Source organism: Salvelinus alpinus, chromosome 35 (genome assembly GCF_045679555.1).
Source record: "Salvelinus alpinus chromosome 35, SLU_Salpinus.1, whole genome shotgun sequence".
NCBI lineage: Eukaryota > Metazoa > Chordata > Actinopteri > Salmoniformes > Salmonidae > Salvelinus > Salvelinus alpinus.
This window is the reverse complement of record NC_092120.1, coordinates 14,636,106-14,648,950: the sequence shown is the minus strand read 5'-3', so window position 1 is coordinate 14,648,950 and position 12,845 is coordinate 14,636,106. Positions and strand designations below refer to the sequence as shown.

The 12,845-nt window shown below is 42.0% G+C and overlaps 1 pseudogene; it reads right to left on the bottom strand.

Annotated features, from left to right (window-relative positions):
- Positions 1 to 1,781: 1,781 nt before the first annotated feature.
- LOC139564102 (putative uncharacterized protein C7orf78) lies at positions 1,782 to 3,689 on the bottom strand (annotated as a pseudogene).
- Positions 3,690 to 12,845: the final 9,156 nt, after the last annotated feature.

Here is a 12,845-nt window from a genome sequence, read left to right as displayed (position 1 = left end):
TATATTGGAGTTGTCTCGAGATGGCTATGCATACTCAATCATGAGGCTAGTAGCATTGCATCTCTCGCCATTGAATACAGGCGGTTGACATCAGTGACCCTAATCAAATATTTTTTTTAAGTATTACAATAATGAGATGTATCCACCAATTCAAAGAAAGGATAAGTGGGAGTTAGACAGCCCTCCATGCTGCTTTGTGGGCAACTGTTTTGTTAGGGCAGAGGGACATGTATCTTGTCAGTATATCCATAGTCTGGTGCAGAGGGGTATATGGCCAATATACCACAACTAAGGGCTGCTCTAAAGCACAACGTCTTACATTTGTACATTTTAGTAGACACTCTTATCCAGAGCAACTTACAGGAGCAATTACGGTTAAGTGCCTAGCTCAAGGGTACATTGATATTTTACCCAGTCAGCTTGGGGATTCAAACCAGCGACCTTTCGTTTACTGGCCTGCGAAGTGCCTTGATTCAGCCATTAGCCGTGGTATATTGACCATATACCACAAGGTGCCTTATTGCTTTTATAAACTGGATACCAACGTAATTACAACATTAAAACGTTTTTTTTTGTCATACCCATGGTATACGGTCTGATATACTACGGCTTTCAGCCAATCGGCATTCAGGGTTCGAACCACCCAGTTTATAACAAGGTTTAGAAACTGTGGGTATACTACGAAACAGGATTACGGAGTTAGCCAGTTAACTTGTCTAAATATTCTGATAACTTTTATTTTGTAGAAAGATGAGCTTGACATGGGCATGGTCTAATTGATTTATCAAACCATTTATTTTTATTAACCATAAAACCAAGTTATTTCTTGTTGCTTATAAAAGTTGATGCTGCTTTGTAATATACCCCCCAGGTCACAAATACAATGTGTAGGCTACAACTTCTAAATATACATAACTTTTTTCTTGAATGTGAACTCTTATATAGCCTACAAATGTGGGGCATGTTTAGCAATAGGAATGTGCTTGTAATCGCTAGTAACATGAACAAACATTTGCAATAATTTGGTTCCGGGTTCCGAAATTAGTTTGGCTGCTCTCTAATCTCTCGTGGACAGACTATATTAACATAAATGGTACACTAATGTATCATGATACAACGGGAAGTGTGAGATAAAGAGCAGCATTAGTTCTGGTGCTTTAGAATTTCGGAAAGGGGAGGGAGCATTTGGCCCATAGACTTGCCCCTAACTTGCAAAGAGAGAGGGTGGAGCTCTTTGTTCCCTTCTCCCTCCCTCATGTATGGACACAGAATTTAATCGAGCCTCTGACCAATTACTCATGACTTTTGTTCTGGATTAACCGAGATTAGCTGCTCTCCAATTGTGAACTTTAATTGCATATAGGCCGACGTTTTAGAAACGAGTTTCAATGGCATTGTAATGACACACTTTGTTTACATTTTTCCGTTACTGGGATTATCTTTGTTGCCTATTGTCTGAGAGAATAGATTTATACACACACAATGGCTTATTAGGCCTATATAAAAAAAAAAAACTGACATATTTCAAAAAGAGTCATGGCAAGGGCAATTGTTTTGCAATGAACTATTGTATTTTCATGATACCTTGGAAGTATTTTCATTAGGCTATAGCCTGCAAGATTCCTTTCTGTGAATGCAACTATTTCGTATTTCAGCCATGTCTTTCACACACCCAGATGAGAACATATTATCTGGTTTAACACACTGGAAATTTTAGGGGAGCCGATGCACATATCACTGCACAGCTGTGGACTCCATAGACGACTTAGGAGGTCAAAGTGTCAGCCAGTTTCCCAAGAGCTGGAGATCTTCTCCTCTACTCTGTCCGTGAAAGCACTGTACACTCCGCGTCTGTGCCTGTGTCTCTGAGAATAAGAAAATATTTCAGAAAATGTATATCAGTAGAAACTTGAAGCAGAAGATACTATATTTATTATGGGTTTGGCTTATGCTCTAGGCTTTTTAATGGTGGAAAGATGATCCTAAACTGTATAGCCTTAACAAGTAGTTAAAACAATAATTTTGATATCATGGATGGTCAATCTTTGCATCAATATCTCTGCCTATGAATTTGAGTGGTTACATTTCTCCAGCCCTAAGCTTTTTACCGAAACAGTGGCGGGTGGGGAAATTGTTTTGTTTTAGCACTTTTGGGTTAAACAGCATAATAACTTGGTAACTCACCAATTCAACACTCACGCTACTAAAGTGGCCTAAAGTAGCATGAAAGCATTGAATTAAAATGGTGTGGGGCCTATAGCCAGGTTGGGCATAAACCAGCCTACTCATAGTGTAGGAGGCAGATTTTGGGGGCCAGGGCAATTTAGGGAGTGTGTAGGGAGTGTGAGCCTGGCCTCCCTTCTAGGCTCTGTTGGCTTATAGGTGTCCATCTTCCCCGAAGGTTCCATTATAAGTGTCTGTGTCCGATCTGGTCCCCCTAACTGGAGTAGAATGGAAACCAGTGTCACAGTTGGCCGGATATTGCTGAGTTTGCTGTGTAATGTAGGCATAGTTTTGATAAAAGGCCATGGACTGCTTATGTCATGAGTAAGCACAAAATGGTTGATGCTTAGGAAATTGTCTAATTACAGTAATAGAGCGGTGTCTATGCACCAATATTCAGGAAAGCTGACTTACTTATACTCAGGTGCTGAGATTTGAAGTTCTAGTGACCAGGATCCCTTTCAGCTGCAGTAACTATATTTGGCATGTCATCAGCAAGCTGAAATTAAATGTTTCAGGGCAAAACATTTTCCAATATATTTGTCGCCATCTTGTGTTAGAATCATACACAGCAAGAATTTAGTACCAGTATTTTGTACAAATCATGGAAATCACAATGAACATGTAAGGAAGGTGTTATGTTATGTTCCAGCACCATACCGGTCTAAAGTTATGTGGTTTAGGGTTCTTGTAGGCCACAGGAGAGTATTTCCCTGTTTTAACAAACATCAGCTTGGATTCTAAAGAGCCAGGAGGTCTGTATGATGTACTGAACTTTGGCAGTGATTTTTTTATTCTGGTCAATCTCAGGAACTAGAATGTTTGGTGTAAATCTGTCCACTGAAGGTTGTTGTAACGATTGTCTGTGGTGGTAGAAGGATCGGACCAAAGCGCAGCGTGGTAAGTGTTCATGATGATGTTTAATTCAAACTCAGAACACTAAACAAAACAATGACCAAATGAAACAATACCGTGTGGCGACAAACACTGACACAGAAGACAAACACCCACAAACCAAAAGACAAAACAGACTACTTAAATATGGTTCCCAATCAGAGACAATGACAAACACCTGCCTCTGATTGAGAACCATATCAGGCCAAACGACAAACCCAACATAGAAACACAAAACATAGATAACCCACCCAACTCACGCCCTGACCACACTAAAACAAAGAAAATACAAAAGAACTATGGTCAGAACATGACAGCTGTCTCACTGGAGGCAAGTGTCAGTAATGGTTGGTGTGTATTTTTGTCTTCTTCCTTCGAGGGACACTCAGAGATGTGTAGAGTTTAGGAGAGAAATCAGGCAGCTTCAAGTTCCATGGGTCAACCTGATGTGAATAATGAGGACAGATAAAACCTTTGCTTCTTATGGTGGCCAAGTTCAGGCTGGCAGAAAATACTGTCTTTTTATTAAAATAAACTGATGTCGAAGGATCCAAGTAACTGTTAGAGGTCATTGTGATATCACAGTCCTGAAATTGTATGAACGGTAACCTGTTCAGGTGCAAAGAAAAAAATGAAGGGCTATTGAACTTCTCAACAATACAGCATTAGAAAACTCTAAACTGTCTAACATTACACACTTTGCTTCAACCTCTTTTTAAAAACATCAAGCGGTGTTGACCAGGGATAAACTTGAATTTCAAAGGCTCAATCTGTTATAGAAGACACATGTTCAGAAATCACTGCAAGTTTCAAGTTCAGCTTGCACTGTTTGATGTGATGTAAGGGACAACACAGGAAGAAAGTATTAATACAATAGAAGTGGTTGCTAAGTGACCAGGGTCTGGATACTTTACATAAAGAATATGCAAAAGGTCTGAGAACAGCAGGAGACTCTGCTAAAAGAAAAAAGAGAAACAGGAACTTCCTAGCAACCGATGAACTATGTGCGCTCTGAATGTCAATATCAACCCTCAAATTTAAGGACCTGTCATATTAGTAAAGACTGTATAAGTAATGTGGAGGCATATGAAATAACGCGGCCTGTGCTTGGTAGACTTTCTATCCTGAAGGGTAGTTTTCGAATGTGTAAACTTTAGTGTAGCTTCTTAGAATATTTGATTAAATCTACAGTGTTTGTCTGTTCACAAATGTGTTTGATCACTGTATTGTTATAAGTAACAGAATAGAAAAGAATATGGTAATTTACACAGTCAGGATGTGTAGACAGATGCAGCCTAGTCTCATACACTAGACGTAACATAGTAAATGTAAATCCGGAACGCTCAAATTAGTATGATATATTACGTTTGGTATGGTTACAGAAGGTTACTTAGACGGGGTGGAAGGGTGGGCGTATAACATGATAGTCTAGCAACCTGAAGGTTGCTTATTTGAATCTCATCATGGACAACTTTTGAATTTTAGCTAATTACTTACAGGATTAAGATTGAATCCTACTACACCGGCTCTGACTCTCCTCGTATGTGGCAGGGCTTGACAACTATTACAGACTACAAAGGGAAACACAACCGCGAGCTGCCCAGTGACGCGAGCCTACCAGACGAGCTAATGCCTTTTTTATGCTCGCTTCGAGGAAAGCAACACTGAAGCATGCATGAGAGCACCAGCTGTTCCGGACAACTGTGTAATAACGCTCTCGGTAGCCGATGTGAGCAAGACCTTTTAAACGGGTCAACATTCCCAAAGCCGCAGGGCCAAATGGATTACCAGGACGTGTACTCAAAGCATGTGCGGACCAACTGGCAAGTGTCTTTACCGACATTTTCAACCTCTCCCTGACAGAGTCTGTAATACCTACAGTACATTTTTCAAGCAAACCACCATAGTTCCTGTGCCCAAGGAAGCAAAGGTAACCTGCCTAAATGATTACCACCCCGTAGCACTCATGTCAGTAGCCATGAAGTGCTTTGAGAGGTTGGTCATGGCTCACATCAACACCGTCATCCCGGATACCCTAGACACACTCCAATTCATATACCGCCCCAACAGATCCACAGATGACGCAATCTCAATCACACTACACACTGCCCTTTCCCACCTGGACAAAAATAACACATAAGTGAGAATGCTGTTCATTGACTACAGCTCAGCATTCAACACTATAGTGCCCACAAAGCTCATCACTAAGCTAAGGACCCTGGGACTAAACACCTTCTGCAACTGGATCCTGGACTTCCTGACGGGCCGCCCCCAGGTGGTGAGGGTAGGCAACAACACGTCTGCCACGCTGATCCTCAACACTGGGGCCCCTCAGGGGTGTGCTTGTCGAACATCTCATTCCAAAATCATGGGCATTAATATGGAGTTGGTCCCCCCTTTGCTGCTATAACAGCTTCCACTCTTCTGGGAAGGCTTTCCACTAGATGTTGGAACATAAGTGAGGTTGGGCATTGATGTTGGGCGATTAGGCCTGGCTCACAGTCGTCGTTCCAATTCATCCCAAAGTATGTTTGATAAGGTTAAGGTCAGGGCTTAACAGACTGACAGGCCAGTCAAGTTCTTCCACACCAATCTCGACCAACGATTTATGTATGGACCCCGCTTTGTGCACAGGGGAATTGCCATGCTGAAACAGGGCAGGGACTTCCCCAAACTGTTGCCAAAAAGTTGGAAGCACAGAATCGTTTATAATGTCATTGTATGTAGTAGTGTTAACATTTCCCTTCACTAGGACTAAGGGGTCTAGCCCGAACCATGAAAAACAGCCCCAGACCATTATTTCTTCTCCATCAAACTTTACAGTTGACACTATGCATTTGGGCAGGTAGAGTTTTCCTGGCATCTGCCAAACCTAGATTCGTCCGTCGGAATGCCAGATAGTGAAGTATGATTCATCACTCCAGAGAACGCGTTTCCACTGCTCCAGAGTCCAATGGTGGCAAGCTTTACACCACCCCAGCCAATGCTTGGCATTGCGCATGGTGATCTTAGGCTTGTGTGCGGCTGCTTGGCCATGGAAACCCATTTCATGAAGCTCCCGACGTACAGTTATTGTGCTGACATTGCTTCCAGGGGCAGTTTGTAACTTGGTAGTGAGTGTTGCAACCGAGAACAGATGATTTTTATCTACGCGCTTCAGCACTCAGCGGTCCCGTTCTCTGAGCTTGTGTGGCCTACCACTTCACAGCTGAGCCGTTGTTGCTCCTAGACGTTTCCACTTGACAATAACAGCTTACAATTGACCGGGGCAGCTCTAGCAGGGCAGAAATTTGACGAACTGACTTGCTGGAAAGGTGCCATCCTATGATGGTGAAGGTGCCACGTTGAAAGTCACTGAGCTCTTCAGCAGGGCCGTTCTACTGCCAATGTTTGTCTATGGAGATTGCATGGCTGTGTGCTCGATTTTATACACTTGTCAGCAATGGGTGTGGCTGAAATAGTCTAATCCACTAATTTGAAGGGGTGTCCACATTCGTAACATATTGTACGAATTGTAATTCGTAACATATAATAAAATTGATGATGGACATCCACAAATGAATACATACCATACGAAACCTAACATATCATACTAATTGGAGTGTCCCTGATTTACCTTTACTATGTTACGTCTACCCTTGAGTCCAGGTTAACAGAGGGCATTTCTAATTATTTCTGAATTATTAATTGGTTTCCAATAGTCTACCTCTTGTCAGGTGGGGAGGTAAATAAGAAACCACTAGATGGCACTACATACTCTAAGTGAAAAGTATGTAGTGCGTGTTGATAACATCAGTTGAGGAGGCTCTACTGTGTGTGTGTGTGTGTGTGTGTGTGCGTGCGCAAGAGAAAGAGGAGTCTGCATAGGTGTAGAGAGTGAATGTCTCTTGTTATATGAAATATATATATATTTCAGCAGTTCCCACTATTTCAGTTAAATTCCGAGGCGTATTACTATCAGTCAGACACAGTGTAGCCTACCTGGTAAGTAAAGAGTTTATAATGAATGCTTAATCAGAAACCCTCTCGAGGCAGGCCAGGGCATGCAGAGATTATGCCTCTTCCAGACCCTGACTTGCTACAGTATCATTCTCTGAATCAGACAGCTGTTTTATGTCTATTATAGCTACATGGAGATACTTTTACAGACTAAACCTCCCAGACAAGTCAGACTGTCAGCAGCAAGTTCTGCTCTGCACAATACATTTCCATCTTTAATTATGTCTTTGTAACAACTGTCCCAATAGTAAAATGAGTAGCCCCCTCATCAACATTTTGTGGTCATTGTGAAATGGATCTGGTCGCATCTCAGTGTTTTGTCAGCTTTATCCCCAAGCAACAATTAAGTTGTTGGACATTACGTTGTATAGAATAGTATGATGAGTTATCTTCAAGACTGTTTCCTCCTTTCAGGTCAGGGCTCTCAAAGCAACTAAGAGAAACATACACAAACCATAACTGCATTCATCATTGTATTCAGTTGCCATTGTGCTATGCTAAGTCAGCCATCTATAATGGTCAATTGTGCTATGAGTAAAACATTTTTGGATATGCTGAAAGAAACCTTTCTCTTCTTTTTCCTGGTATATTCCCAATATCCTGTGGTCGAAGGAGGATGGAACCTCAGGTCTTGACACAGACAGAGGAGGTCAGAGGTCCAGCTGCAATTTATTGGGGTCAGACGTAAAGTGGAGGGTATCCCCTTACACAAATATTTATCTGCATGTGGGAGAGTTTACCCACGCAGTTGTTGTGGTGGCCTTTTTATTTGGGCCCATCAGGACAGCTGACAGGAGAGGCTAAAGGCAACAGGAAACCTGATCCAGGACATACAGCCCCTGTAAAGGAGTTGACCCTAATGCCCCTATAAAGCTGAGATAGAGCACCGTGTTCAACCTTTGCCTTTTCAGCTTTGTCTTAGAATAGTGCTCGCCATTGTATCCAGTGTCATTTACAGCTACCAAGCCCTCGAGGTTCGGTTGTATCAAATTCTTTTGGGTTTCTGTTAAAGCTGTCAACCTGAGAGGCCACTGTTGACCCTCTGTTTAAGTGCACTTAAACACATCCCACTTAACCCCACAGTAAGTGTAGTGGAGAGTGCCACAGCAGAGAACTGTCAACGGTGCCTAATTGCTATATTGTCTGTACACAAACAAGTGAATAGCCCAGACCAATCACGCTGTGAAACCGAGAGATATCTCTGGTAGCTGTAGGTGTACTGAAAGAAAAACATCCAAAGCTAAATACAGATGGAGAATACAAAGAACAACTGACATCCGATGGTATATGTGTGGACTGTGGAGGTGGGCTGTGGAAATGGTTCTCCCATTAACTGCTTGGGTTCATTACTAAGCTGTCTCCTATTTCCTCCCCAGCCATTCTCCTCCAGCTCAACTCCCGCCTGTCTGCTTGGGCCACAGCCCATCTCTGACCGCGTTCCAGGTCCCGCCGTCTGTTTTTACCGTTGTTTAAACTCGGTCACGAAAGCGACTGGGTCCTAGATCCAGCCATTCCCCCCCCATCCCTTCAACTGTCTACCCTCTCACCCCTCCTCCCTTAAGTAGGCCTACTTTTATCTTTGTCTGGAAACAGGATGTTTGGTCTTAGAAATCAAAGACGCAACACATGCAACAGTGGAGAAGCCGTCTCTCGCCTCGCCTGGGATTGGTTGCGTAGTTAATTGAGACATTACTGTGCAGCCGTATTCATTGACCTGGCCAAGGCTTTCGACTGTCAATCACCACATTCTTATTGGCAGACTCAACAGCCTTGGTTTCTCAAATGACTGCCTCGCCTGGTTCACCAACTACTTCTCAGATAGAGTTCAGTGTGTCAAATCGGAGGGCCTGTTGTCCGGACCTCTGGAAGTCTCTATGAGGGTGCCACACGATTCAATTCTCGGGCCGACTCTTTTCTCTGTATACATCAATGATGTCGCTCTTGCTGCTGGTGATTCTCTGATCCACCTCTACGCAGACGACACCATTCTGTATACTTCTGGCCCTTCTTTGGACACTGTGTTAACTAACCTCCAGACGAGCTTCAATGCCATACAACACTCCTTTCGTGGTCTCCAACTGCTCTTAAATGCAAGCAAAACTAAATGCGTGCTCTTCAACCGATTGCTGCCCGCACCCGCCCGCCCGACTAGCATCACTACTCTGGACGGTTCTGACTTAGAATATGTGGACAACTACAAATACCTAGGTTTCTGGTTAGACTGTAAACTCTCCTTCCAGACTCACATTAAGCATCTCCAATCGAAAAATGTAATCTAGAATCGGCTTCCTATTTCGCAACAAAGCATCCTTCACTCATGCTGCCAAACACCCTCGTAAAACTGACTATCCTACCGATACTTGACTTCGAAAATGTCATTTACAAAATAGCCTCCAACACTCTACTCAGCAAATGGGATGTAGTCTATCACAGTGCCATCCGTTTTGTCACCAAAGCCCCATATACTACCTAACTCTGCAACCTGTATGCTCTCGTTGGCTGGCCCTCGCTTCATATTCGTTGCCAAACCCACTGGCTCCAGGTCATCTATAAGTCTTTGCTAGGTAAAGCCCCACCTTATCTCACCTCATTGGTCACCATAGAAACACCCACCCGTTGCACGCGCTCCAGCAGGTATATTTCACAGGTCAGCCCCAAAGCCAACTTTCCTTTGGCCGCCTTTCCTTCCAGTTCTCTGCTGCCAATGACTGGAACGAATTGCAAAAATCACTGAAGCTGGAGACTTATATCTCCCTCACTAGCTTTAAGCGCCAGCTGTCAGAGCAGCTCACAGATCATTGCAGCTGTACATAGCCCACCCAACTACCTCATCCCCATATTTTTTATAAGTTTTTTATTTTGCTCCTTTGCACCCCAGTATCTCTACTTGCATATTCATCTCCTGCACATCTATCACTCCAGTGTTTAATTTCTAAATTGTAATTATTTTGCCTCTATGGCCTATTTATTGCCTTACCTCCCTAATCTTACTACATTTGCACACACTGTATATAGACTTTTCTATTGTGTTATTGACTGTACGTTTGTTTATCCCATGTGTAACTGTTGTTTGTGTCGCACTGCTTTGCTCTATCTTGGCCAGGTCGCAGTTGTGAATGAGAACTTGTTCTCAACTGGCCTACCTGGTTAAATAAAAAAAGAAACATAATTATTATACAAGACCTAAAGTGAAGTAGCAGTATGATGAAGTGCTCACTGTCTGTAAATAGTTCTCCGTGGCGATCAAAGGGTCAAGGGGAGGTTCATTTCCCCAGTGCATTGGGTTTAAGTAAGCACTTTCCTCCTTCAATTCAGTGAACAGATTTCAGTGTAAATCAGGGTGCTGGGTCAATGTCATCTTTAGATGTCATGTCAGAAAGAGTGGAACACCGTATGCATATTTAAAAAGGTCAGAGGTCAGCAACTGACATGAGACCTGATGAAGGCATCATATTTTAGGTTGTTTCTGGAGCACAAGCAGTGTGTGGGTTATTTTTTATTTCCTGTGCAGCTAGGGCACCAGAAGCAAGGTCATGTATATCGACAGCTTTAATACTGAATAGTGTCTAGTGAAATAATGGAACTATTTCCATAGTTTTTACCATGTTATCTAATAGCCTTCCATCCTTGTTGTCTGTATAACAATTGACAATCTGCTCAGCAGTACCTCCTCCTTGGCAACTGATTATAATGAGCATCACTTTCTCCATTTCTCCATAGTGCCATCTTTCTATCAATAAGCAGAAGTGGGCTGGGCATGTGAGCACATGTCTGGATGCGTGTGTGGCTTTGGCCTCTGGAGTGGTTCCCTGTTGCAACGCCACTGGGCTACATGGACAAGGTCAGTCCGGTAATGGCCCTGTAAGGCCTGTCACTAGAGCTATCAGTTAGTTTTCCTACTGCCATAAATCATGGAGCCTGTTCTTTCTTTATCTTTAGTATTTTGCTTCCTTTGTTTTGTTCTGTTGGTGATTATAGTTTAAACTGTGTGTGCTTTAGTAGTAGGCTTTACACTGTTTTTGAAAAGATTGTTTGTGAGAGGGCCGCATTTTGTGTTGCACAAATTAGGTGCTAAAAGTATAAATACCAAAACCATGTTGTGTGTACATGAAGTAGTGCAATCAGGGTTTGGAAGTGAAGGTCAAGGTAATTACACACCAGTGTTCCATTAGCTATCAGATTTCCCACAGGAGGTATAGGAAGTGTTATTTTCTCCTCCCTCCGTGCATGCATAACTGATTGTAATGCGGAAAATTGCCCAAAATGAGGTTGTGTTTAGATTAAACTATCAAATTGTCAATTACCTGTATTTGTTAATGGGTCAGATCACTTATTCTTTCCCAAGATTAGACTTTTACATGATTATATATAGTGTTTACATGGTTGAAAAACGAAGTGATTAGGAATGCACAATCGAGATATGACCTAATTACTTGTTATGGGAGAGAAACTGCATGAGGGGAATATCTGCGTTTTACCTGATAGATTTTCCAGACTGTTACAGGTTGATGGGGGTTTCTCCCTCTGCCTGAGAGTCAAAAGGAGAAAGCCCTGGACAAGATGGTTAGGGAATCTTTCTCCAGCAGAATATAAAGGTCATCATGTGAAAACCATTCTATGACTTTCAAAAAAAAATACCACCCATCTGATTGGTTTGTCTGTTTTTCAAGAGCTCTTGAGCCAACTGAAAATCTTCCCCATTAAGATATCAGTCCTGTCTTTATAGCGTAATTCTGTGTTATGTAATTTCAACAGTTCTCAAACAAATGTCAGTGTGGGATTTCAATGTGTTATTGAATGATATCCACAGCTATGGTAAAATGTCAGTCTTTATAAACACAATTCAACAGCTGGTTTCTGGGGATCTGACTCCTTTTTATGTCTCACACACATCACTGAACAGATTTGCCTTTATATTATAGGTTAAACTGGGGCTCAGCAATGAATAGCATTTCCCATTTTTCACAAAGATGGATCTTATTTTGATCACTATTGTTGTTGAATTTCCCCATACATCGGGAAAATCAAACATGTAGTGTATGTGAGGTTTAAAAAAATCTTCTAACATGAGTAATTCCCACTTTTAAAATGTCAGGCTTGATTTGCCATAACAAAGAAATATAACAGCCCCTACAAAACATTTCCATATTACAATCCACATGTTGCTGCATGATTATTTTCCTGCTGTAGCAAACTGGCTCAAATTAAGATCCTACATCTGTGTATAATCAATTCAAACTGAGCGATCATTGTTGGGTCAAATCCAAACACTGAAAGAGATCTTGGAATGCAGTAAGGTATGGTTGCACAATATACCGTTTAGAGTGAGCTATATTGGCCTAAGTGATATCTGGCCTATCCAAAATCTCACTCTTTGGCCGAGTCATTTTCCTGAAAGATACAGTATGACCATCTGGTTTAGTGGATTGGAGAAGTGACTAAACATCCCATGACTGCATAGTGGATGGACATCATTATCGCTTAGATTGTCGCTGGATAATTAGAGAGAAAACAACACATTTTGGTTGACTAGGGAGTTAAAAAACAATCCTAGGCTGTACACATCTTTGCCTGTGGTAAATTCAGTTTAACATTACTGTTCTGGTCCTACATGGGGTATGGGATGTCTAATTATTGTATACTGCAGAATAATGAGCTCGGGACAGGTTCAATCAACTAATGGTATTGTCATACATTTTAGTGCTAATATTCATTTCCATAGTTATTTT